Consider the following 14,706-nt stretch of genomic DNA (forward strand, 5'->3'; position numbering starts at 1 on the left):
CTGTGGTTCTGGAGGATTATAATTCATGATGGCGGAGCATAGGCATTGTGGCAGGAACAGCTCAGAGCTCACCTGTCATACAAGGAGGGGCAAGAGAATGTGGACACAGTGGGAAAGGTGTGGATATCTTCTGCACTCTTAAAGCTCGCGTCTCAGGCCACACCTTTCCAACATAGCCACACCTCCTACTGTTTGCTAGACAGTTCTCACAGTCAGGTTTCGAATAGTCAAACACACCAGCCTATGGAGCCCATTTTCAGGCAAAGCACCACAGCCTGGAAAGTGTGAGATTCAGAAAATAATTGAGCTTGCTGAGCAAAGGTTCTCGGGTAATTTTGATTTTTACTCCCTTCATATGGGGCCAGACTGAAGCAATAATTTTCTTTCAGACAACACAGAGCCTCATCCTTGTTTTGCCCCCTCTTTGTCACAGGATGACCTCTGGTCTATCCCTTTAGTCCTCTTCTTTTCTCCACAAATATTTCAAAATCACATTTGCTTAAAATGTCAGAAAGATCCTAATTTAGTTCCTGGTGATAATTAGAGATGCCTGGCCTGGGCAATTGTAAAGACTTTCGGAAAGTCTTCTGGAGAAATATCTAGAGCATCATCTACCTATATCTACTTTTCCTTTACTGTTGTTACAAGCATGCACTATTAAGTATGGCTTTTTTTTATTTATGTGAATACTGTGGAGTGCCACATAGGTCCTCATGATTTCTATTTCTATGAGGTCTAATAGTATTATCTTTATATTATTACTTTTCAAAGACTAGAAATCACATGTGAAAATATTTAATGAGCAAGCTGGCTGTTAGGGGTAATATATTTTCCATTAGGATAATTTTTAAGATTAAAATAATTATCACAGACAATTTTATACAATATATATTCCCAAAATTATATACATGGAATTAATATACTCAAATACTCAAACTACATAATTGTCCCTATAGATGAGTGCATTTGAAAATCCTTTACACACTGTCTGTCATATCATATCTTCTTAATAAACTCACATGCCACACTGCTGAATATTAATGCTTGAGTACTAGTATTTCATTTATCCATCTTATTTTACTACAATAATCGTAGAAAATTCATTCATTATTTTTACAAAGGATCTACAAAAAACGAATGAACCTCATAATTCTACCACAAAATGACTTGTAATATGAGTGCAGTAAAGTAAAATTATAAAATCAAATGTGCTGATGTAATTGAGGTTTTTTTTTTTTTTTAAACTTAACATTTGATAGTATTTAATTCTCTAGACACAGGACTGCTATATACATGATATTGGCATCATGTAATTAGGAAACCATCTACTCTTCACCACTTTATCTTAAATTACGAATGAATTTTTACTCTTCTCTAAATTATGTCCCTTTACAAAGTAACACTCACATTTCTAAAACTGAAATTGCTAGATTAATAATTGTGTACATTTAAAAAATCTTTTTGTATAAGAAATCAAACTACTTTTCAGAAATAAAGGCTTGCCTCTAGCTTATGTTTCTCCCTTTTATGAACTACTTGGAAAGATCTATGTTTCTGTCCCCTGTGGTCTTTTTCTTGCTGGAATCTATTCAAGAGATTCATATAAATGACCCCAGTCAATGGTACACCCCGATGATCATGTGCTTATGTTTCTGTGTATTGTAAAAAACGTTTTTATTTTTAAAGTAACAAAATGGATTTCATGTTCACTTGATTTATGTTAGTGTTAATTCTCAATATATTACATATTTAAAACTGAGAGGAATCTATTTTTATAATCAGGAGTCATACATTTGCCCTTCCTGCATGTATCTAAAGGTTCTAATTTGATACAAATGTACCACATTTTATTAAAAAATGTCTATATATACTTGTTTTTATTTATTTGGGATAGATTGAAAAGAAATCTCTATGTCAATGGCATAAGTCTAGAGGGAGAATGTTTCAGAAATCATGAGGACCTATGTGGCACTCCACAGTATTCACATAAATAAAAAAAAGCCATACTTAATAGTGCATGCTTGTAACAACAGTAAAGGAAAAGTAGATATAGGTAGATGATGCTCTAGATATTTCTCCAGCCAACCCAGACCATTGAGCAATCCTGTATCAAAACCAAGTCAGGCAGTGCCTCAAGATTGACACCCAAGATTGATCTCTGCCCTTCACACATATATATGCCATACATAGTGACTTAGGTACACACACACTCACACACACACACACACACACACACACTCACGCATACACCGCACAGGCTGCAGAGAAGGCCTTGTCCCTTCTGTGTAGCCTGAGTTATTAAATGATTTGGGCTTCATTTCAGTATCATTTTGGAACATTCATAGGGTTTAAGGATAGCTATACAAAAGCAAGGAAGTTGATAAGGATACAGTTTTATTTAAAAATCAATCATGATTTCTAGTTGGACCACATAGGAAAAACACCAACATCACAGACACAGTTCCTCTCTCCAGACTTCTCTTCTCTATCTTGTGTGTGATGAGATGCTATGCCTCACCTCATGCTCTCAATTCTGTTCAATCTTACCTTAAGACAGGTGTTCATATCAGGCTAGCTCCCTGCTTGAGCACGATAGTGACTGTCTGGTGATCATCTTGGCTCCCTGCATGCCCGAAACAAGCAGTCCCATGAGGGAGCTGTCTAACTCAGGCACACTCCTGCTGGGACCTATGGTCCCAGGTGGGTTCTTTTAGTCTCTAACTGGTTCCTCTCCTGGGAACTTGCTCAGGCATATGCACAAGCAGAACTGGTGGCTCTCTCAGGATAGACCCTGACTAGCTCCCGGCACCAGGCTGGTGGTCATCTCAGGCTTGCTTTTCTCAAGGTACGTTAGGTTACTAACCGTGCAGATGTTCAGAAGTCAGAATACTGAGCAGAGACACAGTCTCTCTCCTCTCAGCCATGTACTGGTGCACATGTGACACAGTGCCCACACCTGTAATGCCTGTAGGGGCAGGCCAAGGCCTCTTATAAAAGGGAATGTTTACTCTAAGAGCTAACAGTCCCAGACGTTAGATTTTATTTCTATCATGGTGGAGAGCAAAAGAGCAGGCACAGCATTAAAGCAGTAGCTGAAAGGTTACTCCTTGACCCACAAGCACAGCAAGGAGTGCTAACTGTAAAAGGCATGGACTACTGAAATCTCAAGGTCCTCCCTCAGTAACACACCTCCTCCAACAAGGCCGTAATACTTAATCCTTCCCAAACAGTTCCACCAACTGGGGAGTAAGTATTCAAACACACGAGCCTACGGGGACATTCTCATTGAAACCACAGTACCATTCATAAAACTTTGTCCTCATTATTTGTGCTTTACAATTAAATTCTGTTCTCCAAGTCAAGAAATTTTGTTATTTGAATTCACTAATTTTGTTCTCTGTCAATCCAGAAAGAATCAAAACTCCAGTTAATGGGTTTTCTGTAATTTTTATTTTATTATATATTGTATATTCCTTTCCTTCTATTTTCTCTTATTTCACTGACTGACTGATGAGACATTTTTTTTGGCACCAGATAATTCCATGCAAGTTAAATGGTAATCCCTTCCACCTACTGTAAAATATTCTAGGTTCCTAATTTAACAAGCTGTTCAGTTTTCCTTCTATTTTTGTTTTGTTTTGTTTTGTTTTCATGTGAGGAGATTCTAAAGTTTATTTGAATATCATTTAGATATTGTCCTTAGGGCTAGAATTTATGACATAGTCTACTAAGGAACTCAAAAGCAGCTGAATGTTAATATTTTTACTTGTTTTGTCAGCTTTGTCTGTATGATATCACAACACCATCATCCCAGCTCATGACCTCTGTGAGTCTATATGTGGGGAAAAGTATAGATTCCAGTGTCTGTCGTGGTTACAATCTTTCTGTCTCTTTTTCCAAATATGGGTATGAGGATTTATACTGCCTTTGGTTGCCAGTTAAAACTTCCACTTGGAATCCCAAAACTGCTAAATTTTATTGTACTAGATTTACATATTTCACTTGAATGACTCTGTTTTTATTTTTAAGGAGTAAAATTATAATTAGTGAAGCAGAGAAATGAGACTGTATCAACTGTTTGAACTTATAGTCTCAAGGGAATTTGGCAGATGTTTTGCTTGTAATATGAATCATCTTAATGACAATTTGCTCTCAATATATGTATGTTTTGAGAGCAATATATATATTCCAAAGTTTCTGTAGTGATTCGTTTTATTGAACTTTAAAAAAATTATTTATTTATTTATTGCAATTTATTTATATTGTATTCCTGCTTCAGACCCCTTCCTTGTCTCCTCCTAGACCCCCCCTACCTTCCTCTTCTACCCCTTTGCTCTTTCCTTAGTTCCCTGAGACAGGAGGACCTCCTCCACTTCTATCTGACCCTAGCCTCTCAGGTCTCATCAGGACTGGTTGCATTGTCTTCCTCTGTGGTTCGGCAAGGCTGCATTCCATCAGGAGGCTGTGATCAGAGAGCCTGTCACTGATTTCATGCCTGAGACAGCCCCTGCATCCCTTACTAGGGAACCCACTTGGAAACTGTAATAATTTCTTAATCTATTTAATCAAGTGACAGAACAGAAACATATTTAAATTTTTAATGTAGATAACATCAACATTTGGCATTTTAAATTTTGATTGAAATTATTACTGAAAATCACATGTGTACAGAAGTTATTAAAACTCATACATAATTTTTTATTTTTTAATATTAGTTAGCTTATTAACTTTGTATCTCATCTATATCCTGTTCCCTCATTCCCTCTCAATCCCACCTTCCCTCCCTCATCTCCTCCCTTCCCCTTTCCAAGTCCACTGATAGGGGAGGACCTCCTCCTCTTTCATCTGATCCTGGTTTAAAAGATAAAAATATGCATTGTAGTGCTATTATGGTAGGTGAGTTTATGAGTTGTAGAAGGATTCAAGGCTAAATATTACTGCCTATATTTTGTATTTAGAACAGAAAAAAAACCAAGGAGACGAAAACCTTTCCCTTATTGAGCATATATTTTTGAAAGAGGATCAATGCTCAAACTATGTTTAAAATAATATCATTATAACGTACAATTATTTTAAACCAAAAGAATAAATTCATAAAAGCTATATTAAAAACTATATCCCAGATCCTTTACATCAACTCCCTGTTTACTCATCTTTATTTTAACTTAAAACTACTAGGTGTACAAGTAATAATTTTATTTAAAATAAGCATTAATTACTTTAACTTACTTATTTCAATTTCTCAAACAAAGGCTTTTAAATATATTATCTTTCTAAATCTAAAAGCAAAATGAGTCATAGTGTACACCACACTTCATGCTTAAGTAATTTAAAAACACCCTCATAAAATTATACTTTTATAAGTACTCCAAATCCTTCTGCATCTCATCTACAAATAAAACAGTTTCTGCTCCTCATTGGCAATGCGGCATGTGCTAGTCAGCTTCACAAGTGACATAATTTATAGACGATGGAAAAGCAATTAATAGTAGACGAGTAATCAGGACAAAGTTAATTTTGTTGTAGGGCAGTAAAACTGATTATCTAAAATGCGACTCTGACACTTTTAAATAAAAAATAATAATAAAAGTTTCAGGAAATGTGATTCTGTATTGGCATGTCCAGCTGCTGCTTCCTGCTTATGCTAGGTTCTCACTGCTGCCTTAGACACAATAATTCAACATTGGGAACTGTTTCCTAATGACACCATCCTTTGAGCAATACCCTAATAGATCATGGGCTGATGATGTTCATTAATGATGAATCACACTAATGTATCATTTTCCCTGTCACACAGGTGTTTTATCAGATTCATTTAATCGGAGCAATGACCTGTGATGGTGATGCATGGCTTAAGGATAATGCAATTCAAAAAGAAATGAAATTCGGAATTAAACCTGTTTTTAGGAGCTGTGGGGCTCCATTGGAAAACTTTATAGAAACAACAAGTATGAATGGGAAATGTATTGAAATGTCAGGCATATATTCTGTTATTGATAGATAACAGAACTCAGCATCTCATATTTGTACTTAAATCAGATTTAAATACACATAATAATCTTATAATAATAACTATAGGGTTCTTACAAATGTATAACTGTATTATATCTAGGATAAAAAGTATTAAACTTAAAAAAGTATACTTTAAAATTAAAGTACTCTGTATTTGCTCTTTTTCATACTTAGGTGAAATTACTAAATTTAATAATTTATTTTTGTTTATTATTTCTTAAACTATACATTAAACAAACTATACATCTCATTATTTATACACAACAAAAGAAAATGGATTGCTATAATTTTGGGGTCAATGGAAAGGGATTTTTACAATTTTACATATACATGAACAAGATAATTTATGAAAATATCATTTATGAAAAATGATATTTTTTCTCAGTATAGGTGAATAAAATTTTTAATATCATTAGACAAGAAATTTTATTAGAGCATTTATGGTAATAATCAAAAATGTTAACTGGAGCTTATTATTTCAATTATAATGTTGAATCTCAATTAGTATTCTATTAAATTACCTTTATGCGATTATTATCTACATGATATTAAAGACATCATTGAGGGCATATTTAATCATGTATTGTGGAGTTTTCTTTTATAAATTTTGCCTTTCTTTTCTTTAAATTGTTAGCAACTACTTACGATAGCAGTTAAACAAACCTGTCCTTTCCTACCTCAACCATATTCAGATTTATACTATGTTTAGCTTCAGAAGAAAAAAAGTTGGATTGAGGTTAATAGTGACACCCTGCCACAAATTAAAACCAATAATAATCTTGCTTGGAGTTGCTTTGCTGTGAGTCATGTATGCACTGGGACTGAACAGAAACCTCACGGCACAAAATTATGGAGGGAGATTAGTACCCCTTATGTTGCAGCAGGGACAAGAATCAACAGCAAAAGGTGTGTTGCTGATACAACAGTGTCTCCTTCAGGTGTGGAAGAAGTAACGGATGTTGGAAGAATACATTCCCAAGGATATTTTCTTTTTTTGAATGTGTAAAGAATAAAGGAGAAGTGCACAGCTGTTAAGAGGAATGCGGACTCCTGAGTATAAGCCATTTTACTCAGTGATTCAGAAAAAAACATGATGAGAAAATTGAGTGAGAATAGTGTGATAGACATATCAGTAGTGTAAAGGAGAACAGATTGGTTTTTTATTATTATTATTAATAACCTGCGGGAAAAGGACTAGTGCTCAAAATTTTTATCCCAATGGGCACATGGAGTCCCTAAACAGAGTCATCACTGTTGACAGTAATGTTGCCAGATCATGAGTTAACAACCAGAGGAAATTCCCACCAAAGTTTTAAATATTCTAGATTATTCTGACTTAAGAATGACAGTTTCTTAGTATGTGTATTTTCTGTCAGATATCACATACCATTTATTTGCTGAGAAAACTTTCTGCAAGAAGTAACAACTAAGGAACTGCAGTCCTAATGAAAGCTCAGAAAGAGAGAGATTAGTGATGCCCCTATTAAATCATTTGGGTGCTAAAGCTTAAACTATTTGTTGCCCGCTTTAATAAATTACTTTTAATTTTTTTTTCAGTCTGGTAGACATCCCTAAGTGGGACGAATAAGATCTTGCCAGCGGCAGTCACACTGACATCTGTATGTTTCCTCTGGTCATTATACTCTATTAAGTGCTTTCTATTCAGATATCCAGAAAATATGTTCACACAATACATTTACTTTCAAATTTCTGTAACTGACAGTCAGGAATTCATTTTGAGATTAAGCATTCACGTCCATTCATCTGTTGGTCTTGATGAAATAAGTAACATAGTATGTTAAAGAATGACCTGGGTCTCAATCTTGGAACTACCAAATCATATATTGTTTATTGCTAAGAATTGGTAGTGCTATCATGAAACAAGAATCTAGGAATGATGGTGGAAATTTCTTGCCCAAGTCTAACAAAAATGTATCATGTAAATTTGCAGTTACTCTTACTTGTTCCATATACCAAAGTTTCTTGACTTGTAGAAGGGTTTCTCTCAGGGGTGAAAGAAGTCCTCTTCTGAAAAGGGAACAGGATCACCAGAACTGAGCCTATGATGACTGCTTACTCACTTAGTATTCCTTATTTTAGTTAGCACAAGCTATGCTGAAAGAAGAGAATGGATTAAATATGCCTGGGATGATTGGAGGGTGCAGCCGAATTTTCTTCTATTTAGTTTTTGCATTGTGCAGAGAACACACCAGCAATTTTAACAGCTCTAGATGGGTGATGCGAAGGGAAAATGATGGTTCATAATATTTGAGAAATAAGACACTTTGGTTACTATAACATTTAAACACCTTAGACTTTAAGCATATAGTCTAAGAATCAAGAGAAATCTGACATAATTGGTAGAAAAATAAAAAACACAAAACAATGATCATTAATCATTCCTTGGTCATATTCATTGCTGCTAGAAAGAAAATTGTTTCTTGTCTGTTTGTTTTCTACTGATTTTCTTTCAGCAATTGGAGTGTAAGAAGAAACTCTAGGACTCTCTTACTTTATTATCAGCATTGAGCATTACTAAATATTGTTTTTATTGCTGTAAAATCTGAGGACCTTTAGTTAAATAATTTGTGGGGAAAGTTTCACATAATGACAATCAAACATTGGTGGGTGTGTAGGGAATAGTTGGGGAAGAGTTGGAGGAAAGAGAAAAGTACCCGGAAATCACAGGAGCTCCACTAGTAAAACAGCAGATCCCTCTAAATACGAAGCCTCAACCAAGGACCACCCATGAACTGGACCTAGGGCCCCTACAAAAATGTATCAGCTGGGTAGCCTAGACTTCAAGTAGGTATTCTAGTAAGGGAAGTGGGGACTGCAATGGACCTGGACTCACTTGCCTGCTTTTGGATCACTTTCCCCTGGCTGGACTGCCTTCATAGGCCATAAGGGAAGAGGACTTGTTCAGTCCTGATGCAACTTGATGAGCCGGGATGGACGGGAAAGGAGATCTCTTTTTCTGAGGAAAAGGAGGTGAAACTGGGGAGGAGAGGAGGAAAGGAGCTGCAAGGATGTAAAGTAATAAAATAAATAAATGAGAAAAAAATAATAAAATATGTTCATTTAACCTTTCTAATGATATAGGAAATGTATATATATATTATGAAAATAAAAAAGAAAGTTTTACAGAAAAATAAAAAAATGGTAATGGGCACTTGGTTTGCTGCTTCAATCCTGTAGATTTTCCACACCTCTGATGATTGTAGTATGTGGAAATCAATTTAGCAATAACAAATTTGCAATCTTGATTCACTGGCATAAACTGTGTAGACTAGTCATTAAATTCTAGGAAATTCTAGGCATAAGACATACATTTTTGCATGTATTTACATATTGTTTTCCCTAAGTGTGTTAATACTGACATCTATTTGAAAGATCACGTGGGGTTCAAGCCTTCATCATTCATTGTTGTACTGGTTATTAAAATATTCTGTGGTTGTTTCTCCTTTCATGGAAAATCACTAAATATTATTTTGTATTACTGTAAAATCTTCTTTGAAACTATCAAAATCCTTAGTGTATCTCTCTGGAATTTTCTGTCACGAAGGAAAGTTGTTTCTATTTTTACTGGAGGATATTGGCAACCCTTACTAGGGAACCCACTTGGATACTGAGCTGCCATGGGATACATCTGTGCAGGGGTCTAGGTTATCTCCATGCATGATCCTTGATTGGAGTATCAGTCTCAGAAAAGACCCCCTTTACATATTTTTAAAGATTATTTTCTGAATGAGAAAGCATATTATTTAAGGTAATGAGGTGAACCTATATGGGCACCTAAATAGTTTTTGTTGAGAACTAGGGTTCTAACTGATTTTCCATGTAAACACATATTGTATCATCAGTTGCCTGAAGTTAAGGGTGGGGCAGGGTTTAAATATGGATATAGTGACAATCCAAGAGATTTAGTAAATCATAAATAAGTTTCCATAACCTATAAAGAAATGCCAGTAAACACACTGAATGCTCAGTTTGGATTGTAGGTTTGAGAGCACACTGATGGGCAGGAGAGGAGTAAACCCTAACACTTTGATAAAAGAGCATGGAAGACCTGCACTGTAAAATTTCCAGCCTTTGGCTTATGAGTACTCTTTACATTAAAACTCTAATTCTAAGTATATTGCTTTCAGGGTTTCTAAGACTTGCTTTATCAGTTTATCATACTTTAATGTTGTTATGTGAATTCTTGGAGTTTAAGGCAATCAACAAAATCTCTGAGAAACTACTGTCAGAATTATATTGTGGAATCCCAGATGTGTTTTGGAATAGGCTAATTCCAGGGTGCATTAGGTCTGTCACTTGCTAACACACATACTCCTTCTTTAACAATGGATTCACAAATCTGCAACCCCCCATGGCAGTAAACAAGGCATCAGGTGTCAATCTATTTACTGTAGCTTTCTAGTATACCCGTATCCTCCCAAGTTTCTAAGGTAGCTCACCTAAAGATCAGATATAAGGTAAATCAGTAGTAGTGAGAAATTAATATATTTTCAAGTAAATTGTCAAAGAATACTGCAACAGAGTTCTATGAAGTGGAATGAAACACTTTCATCTTGAGTTCACATTAACAAGCATAAAAAAGTAATATAAAAAGCACAAAATATTATCATCAATGCAAATAAAATTCGTTCATGTTACTCATATTTATAGACTGTCTACAAACATATATGGAATATTAATAACAGAGAACATCTCCAAGGAGGCCCAGCTGGCAGAACAGAACTAGTGGAAACAATGAACACGTTAGGTTTTGAGTACTTCACAACTACTTTTCCAATTATCAGGTACTATCTCGGGAAGAAATGTGTATCAAATAACATTATTCATAAACACGTTATGAGAATTACTTTGATCAAATGACAAAAGACCATATGCTACTATGTAATTACTTGCATATACTACAAGTGTCATTTTGCACAACAAAGAGAATGATACATAGCCTTTAGAAAATGTATCATGTAAGCACATAAAAGAATAGTCTTCTCTGTCAATCCAGTAGTATTAGCCAGTCATTCTGAACTAGGAATTAAGCCGACAATCTAAAACATTAAGCCTTGATGAGAAATACATCAAATTAGTGTTCAAAAGTCATTGCTTCTTTCTATAATGCAATTTCACAGTTTAAAAAACCTAAATATTTGAACTGAAATTAATCACTGATGAACTTTACAGTGAAATATTTTGCTAGCCTCTGATTAACATTTATTTTGGGGGTTGGTATTCTAATGTTAAAAATACAACATATGTCAGACTTACCGTCTATCTGTATTTACACACATTTGTTTAATTATCTTATTTTGAGACTTGGCCTAAAACTGTAGCCTGTATTGGCCTTGAACTCACTATGTGGTTGAGGACACCCTCATATTTGGGTGGTCCTCCTACATCAATTTTCTAATTCATCTATAATTATAGGTATAAGAAAACAAGCCTGGCTTGATTTTATGAATATTACATTTTGATTATTATTAAAGCAATGAAAAGTACATGTAGATACAAATGGGGTGAATAGAGAAAGTCACACAACCAAGTAATGTCAACCATAAAATGTTCTCTTTGATATTCAGGTACTGTGCTTAATAAAATGGACAACAACAATAAATTTTTGGCTCTTTTGTCAGCATCCATTGCTTTAACTGGCTAAAACATCACACTCCTATATTTTGGTTTTATTCTATGTCACAAAATAAAGATATTACCCACATTTTCACACTTTCAATGTCTATGACTTATACTTTGAGCTGCTGCACATATTTTATATCATTTCTATAGGCTGAAAGAATTATACAGCAGGGAGTAATTGCTAACTGTCAGATCACACTGTATTTCTAATCATATTCCATCAGTGACACGTGTTTTACATTGTTAAGACATCCTGTCTGAAAAACAAAACTCTAAAATGGAATGGAAAAAGCCCATTCTTTTGGGTAGTGTGAATTATTCATGAACACAGCACCTTGTCTGCACTTAGAATGTAATCAAAGTATAAATGATGCATGCTCCTGTCGCTTCTAAATGCCGCGCTGGGTGTTTCTATGTTATGTGTGAGACTTGCTATTGCATAAAATGCAAAGAGCATTCACAACTGTGTCAAATAGTTTTTTTCTATCTTATTAATTAAAATACATTTGGTTTTAAATACATCTGTCAAAATATTTAATAAGAATTCTTTCCTATATCTCAAACAAAGCTGATCACGCTATTTAGTGTAATGGACTGTTTTGTATTCTTCCTTTTCACAGCCTTTTAAACATTAGTTCAAAATAACTCCAAAAATATTACTGAGTTTGCTTTAGCGAAATGACGCTATGTATCCTTCAGTTTCTGTGGTGAAAAACTATCAATTTTGTTTTTTTTTTAATTTGTTTGTTGTTTTTTGTTTCTTTTCTTTTTTTTTTTAATTTGGGAGTTCACCTGAGGTGTCTTGGAACTTTTCTTTAAATCAATGGTCACCTGAAAGAAAATGTTTTTCTGCCTTACTACATAAATCTCAGAGTAAAACAGGGAGCTCCAGTGCTTTCACCTCACTAATGAATGCCTGTGCTTGTCAATTGATCCCACAAATGGTAAGTAGGATATGTTATAAATGTAGGTCTATTGCACAGAAAAATTACAGGCATATTTTGTGAATACAATAAAAAATCCACTTTCTCATACTATAATTAATTTGATGATTAAAGGGAGATTTGAAACAGGAAATGAGGAAATGTCCTGTACCACAGTTGAACAGTGTTAACCAATAATTCAAATCAGCAGAGATTGAACAATACCTCAAATTCTTAAGAGATATATATCACTTTTAACTGCACATGAAAATTTTACTGAAACTTCTGTACATTTATAAGGGTTTATATTATATAGAAATGGAGTCTTGATCTTGTTGGAGTCAAATTAGGAAAATATTACTAATAATGTTTTCTTTCTATTTTTGATTTTTTAATTATTTTTTAATATTAGTTATAGTCTGTTAACTTTGTATCCCAGCTGTACCCTGCTCCCTGCTCCCTCCTTCCCTCCCATTCCCACCCTCCTTCCCTCATCTCTTCCCTGCCCCTTTCCAAGTCCACTGATAGGGGAGGACCGCCTCCCCTTCCATCTGACCCTGGTTTATCAAGTATCTTCAGACTATTAATGGTTTTTAAACAAAAGAAAAATTACATTCTTCCAAATGTTATTTATTCTCTCTCTCCATGTGTGTGTGTGTGCATGTCTGTGTATTTGTTTTTGTGTTCTGTATTGTTGCATGGCATGTAGAAGTAAGAAGAGAACTTAGAGGAGTCATTTTTCTCCTACCATCTATGTGCTGGGGAATGATCTCAATTCTTCATGCATGGTAGTACATGATTTTACCTATCTAGCTATCTCAGCAGCTCTGACATAACACATTTTAAATCTATATATGGTGATATTTTAAAAACCACAAGGAATAGCTACTCATCATGAAATTAACTATTTTTACTCATGTATTGCATTTGGATAGAGTTTGCCTCACTAGACCTGGCTCATCTGTCCTGATATTTCCAAGTACTTTTTTTTTTCTTTTAAGCACTAGAGCTTCATTACAAAAGGATTTGACTGTTAGAGAGGGCCCTCTCCAGTCTTTCTCTGTGTCCTTCACTCTCAAAGCACACTTCCAGGGTAGGTCAAAAGGCCATAATAGAAGAGGTGTCTGGGAGAATGAAATATGTTAATGTTTTTGCAATTTCCTCCAAATCCTCTGTTTGTTTCTGTGAATATGGTAGAAGAGCTAGGAACTTTAGCTCTCATCTCCAAGATCCTCCATATCGACATCTTGGGAGACTTTATCTTCTAATGTTGTTTGGGCTGTGGCTCACTATTCGTGAAGGGGACTTCCACTTCCATGGCTGCTTTTTCTTTCTGGGAAGGAGGATCTGCTGCAGGAGTTCCCTGCACTGCTTCCTAGCTAGTGTGATGCTGGCCAGTGCATTGGACACACAATTCTTTAGGTGGTGCCTCATAGTCAGCTCTGTCATGGTGCCTCATCAAAGTCCTGACCACATGGTGCTTCCATCTCCTACCCCTACTTAGTACCTTTGGGTGCTTGGACAACTTCTTTGGCTCCATCTGGGGACTATTGATCTTTCCTAATGGAGGCCCCATAGCTCCCCTCATTAAGGTCGTAATTTTATCTAACTTAAAAATGTTTCATCAAATTGTGAAAAGACATGCCTTTTAAGTTGATCTCTGCTAAATAAGAGCTACTAATAATCTCTCTAAATAACTGTATCTGTTACGAACATGGTTGATAAAAATGTCCTTGTTTTAAACTTTGGATATATGCCTAGGACTGGCGTAGCTGGATGGGAGGAAGTGCTATTATTCCTAATTGTCTGAGAAAGAACCAGAATGATTTCCAAAGTGGTTATACAAGTTTATATTCCCACCAGCAACGGAAGAAGGTTCTTCAGCATGTATTGTCTTTTGAGATTTTGAGCTTAGTCATTCTGAGGAGGGTAAGGTGAAATCTCAGGGTCATTTTGATTTGCATTTCCCTGATGACTAAGGACACTGAGCATTATTTTAAGTATTTCTCTGCCATTATATATTCTACAGAGAATTCTCTGTTTCACTCTGTACCCCAGTATTTTAACTGAATTACTTGATTTTTACTTTTACTTACTTTTGAACTTTTGAGTTCATTATATATTCTGG

At 35.1% G+C, this 14,706-nt stretch overlaps 1 non-coding gene and 1 pseudogene across 1 annotated transcript; both read right to left on the minus strand.

The window, feature by feature from the left end:
• Positions 1-2,846: 2,846 nt before the first annotated feature.
• LOC132656696 (small nucleolar RNA SNORA17) lies at positions 2,847-2,978 on the minus strand. The gene has a single exon (XR_009594410.1). It is a non-coding gene; the product is annotated as a small nucleolar RNA SNORA17 (small nucleolar RNA).
• Positions 2,979-13,789: 10,811 nt separating this feature from the next.
• LOC110565943 (uncharacterized protein C11orf98 homolog) lies at positions 13,790-14,154 on the minus strand (annotated as a pseudogene).
• Between the last annotated feature and the right edge of the window lie 552 nt (positions 14,155-14,706).

Source organism: Meriones unguiculatus, chromosome 9 (genome assembly GCF_030254825.1).
Source record: "Meriones unguiculatus strain TT.TT164.6M chromosome 9, Bangor_MerUng_6.1, whole genome shotgun sequence".
Classification (NCBI taxonomy): Eukaryota; Metazoa; Chordata; class Mammalia; order Rodentia; family Muridae; genus Meriones; species Meriones unguiculatus.